Below are 2,674 nucleotides of genomic sequence, written 5' to 3'. Positions count from 1 at the left end.
CTAAACCTATCCTGTGTTAATCAGATCAATGCAGATGAAGGGCATTAGATATTGCAATTAACTGATTTTAGAGTATTTACATGATGCATAGGAAGTATAGTGTTCTGCTGTTTAAATCATATATGAATTGTAAATCAGCCTTTAAGTAGTTAAATCCTTTTTCTAGTCGTAGGGAACCATGTGTAACCACTGTCCCAGGACCAAGATTGGTAAACACTGCTGAAGTGTTTAATTGTAATGCAGACACAGCATCATTCAAACACTGGAATTTGATACTCCTGGTAATGGATATGACTGAAATAATCACTCATACCTGAACTGCACCTTTATTTACCAAGGTAGAATACATGGATCAGTGAATATATTAAATGTACAGGCTACAGTGTGGGGATGGATCTCATGCATGGTAATAACTACATGTATATACGACTTGCATCCTTGGCACAAATTTATATTATATTCTACTCATCCACAGGCTTCATTAAAATATCAACTTCAAAACCGTCTGAATGACAACTGGCTATGACAGCTGAGGTTCATAGCTAGGTTCTGAACTGATATGTATACCAATTGTTTGGGTCCATACACAGATCAGCTAAATAACTAGCTAAACAGCCATACGGGTATTTGTATCCTCCACTGCGCAATAAGCAAGAACATAATAACTACGTTACTTCATATTCTGTATTGCATGGCAAATATCAGCAAGGCAAGCTTCCAAAATTGTACATTCAATTTGCAGTAAATGCTTTAGCTAGCTAGATTCTTTACATCCACTGATTCACATTACGACAGCCTGGTTTGCTGGTTGTTTCAGGAGTCCCTAAAAAATTAAACCAGAATTACAATTTCATACGCATGGCACAACACATAAAGCTAGCTGACTAATGTTAGCTAGCTTATTCGAGATTTTCGGAAATGAACTTAATGATAAAAAATATATGCATAATAGTTTCTCTAGAATACTGCAGATGAACAGTACTCTCCAAAACGGAGGACCTTTCAGATACTCACTCACTGCAGAGTTGGATAAGGCAATGGATTCGATCTCCACTCCCCCATACACGAAGATGGTGTCCACTTGGGTGATTGACATCCGGTGCAGGTACTCCATGAAGTGGGCACCATTCACAATCACCTGGGATGAGACCGGATTTAGGAGAGACAAGAAATCAATGGCACATGGAGAAAAAAAGAATGGTTTGAATCTTTTTTTGCTCTAGAATATTGATACAATTCAATAAGTCCACAGTAAAACAAAAATGTGTAGCCTAAGTATAAGTGATAAAAGTCTCCTGACCGAATATGAATCTCGGTTGACCAGGAACAGGAGGGTAAATCATTCCTCATGGGTATTTAATATTTACGCTCCTCTGGGCCCCACTTAGAGTTATACATGGTGTTGCAGGCCACATGTTGTCTGGAATCATATTGGGGGTTGAAGTGGAGGGCTACGTCAGGTACTTCTTTTGAGCCACTTTGCAAATTCACATGAAACCTACAGAGAGAAAAGGGAGCCATATTTTAAAGTGATTAGGTTTAACAAGATCCCTTCTGTGCTGATAGTGAGTGACAAGACTGAGCCAAAGACGACATGGCTGTCCTACAGTGAAAAAGAGATGTACTACTAGGTAAGTCTACCTCTGGGATCCTGGCAGGACTCTCCCTGTCACAGTGATGATCTTCCCCTCATGCAGAGCTCCCTGGATACAGCCTGTGAATGGCACGCTCTTGGACATGAAGCAAATAACATTTGACCACGCTGGGTAGCTAATATCATTCACCAGCTAGTAAGTCTGCCTGATAAGGCTAGGGACATTGCAAAACTTTTACATTCACAATGACCACATCAAGCATTTTGTAACCTATAACAATCTAAGGTTGGGTTGCACCATTACATTTACATTTAAGTCATTTACCCAACATGTATTAACTCATAAACTTGTGTAGCAGGCTCAAGGGTGTGGGGTTTCCACATCACCAAGTTCAATAACAAAACATGCACCAGTAGCACAACTAGAACGCAAATTGGGAGTTTATTAGGGATTTTGGTACACGGTTGAAGAAGGGGAATTCATCAATTACTTCCAGAACCTGTTCTCGTTGTCCGTTCCATTCTTCAGGGGTAACCCTAAAACTCAGGTCCTCAGCCAATCCAGTACACAAAGGGGGTAATCTGACAGTCCAGGTCACAACGGTCAATCTAACAGATATTGTTCACTCTTCATAACCCACATTTTTCTCTCCATTCTCTGCCCCTTTATGCAGGCTGCTTCCTCCTTTATCTCCAAGCACTCCCAGGCTTAATGATCCACAGCCCGGCCTCGTTGGGGCAGGAAGTCTATGTAAAGCTCAGGGGTGGAGCCAGCGGGCTGCAAGATATCTCCCCTCAATAACCACTCCCCTCAATAACCACTCCCCTCAATAACCACTCCCTGCCATCTGCCACACTGGGTTAAATCAAGGTTTATCTATTCATCTTGCCACACCAAATTTTAAACCTAGTTTTAAATTAATCTTAGTTAAATTAAATCCTTTAGTTTTCACTGTAAACCTAGATACATTTTAAGCCTGTTGCTCAATTACATTTAAAAAAAATATTAACTTAGATGGAAGGTTAATTCTGAACTGCCACTTGAGGTGATCAAATGGCAGCATATCTACTGTGGAGAGA

The 2,674-nt window shown here is 40.4% G+C and overlaps 1 long non-coding RNA gene across 4 annotated transcripts; it reads right to left on the bottom strand.

Moving 5' to 3' along the window:
- Positions 1-316: 316 nt before the first annotated feature.
- On the bottom strand, positions 317-2,321 carry LOC123994136. 4 transcript variants are annotated; one of them, XR_006831589.1, is made up of 5 exons: positions 2,095-2,321; positions 1,642-1,714; positions 1,301-1,498; positions 1,015-1,138; positions 317-823 (listed from the first exon to the last, which is right to left on the bottom strand). It is a non-coding gene; the product is annotated as an uncharacterized LOC123994136 (long non-coding RNA). The 4 variants fall into 4 exon arrangements; XR_006831588.1 differs by having other exon boundaries at positions 1,015-1,498; positions 1,642-1,730; XR_006831586.1 differs by having other exon boundaries at positions 1,015-1,498.
- Between the last annotated feature and the right edge of the window lie 353 nt (positions 2,322-2,674).

The sequence above is a fragment of the Oncorhynchus gorbuscha genome, linkage group LG02 (genome assembly GCF_021184085.1).
Source record: "Oncorhynchus gorbuscha isolate QuinsamMale2020 ecotype Even-year linkage group LG02, OgorEven_v1.0, whole genome shotgun sequence".
NCBI classification, from domain to species: domain Eukaryota; kingdom Metazoa; phylum Chordata; class Actinopteri; order Salmoniformes; family Salmonidae; genus Oncorhynchus; species Oncorhynchus gorbuscha.
The sequence above is the reverse complement of the archived record's forward strand: the minus strand, read 5'-3'. Positions and strand labels throughout refer to the sequence as shown.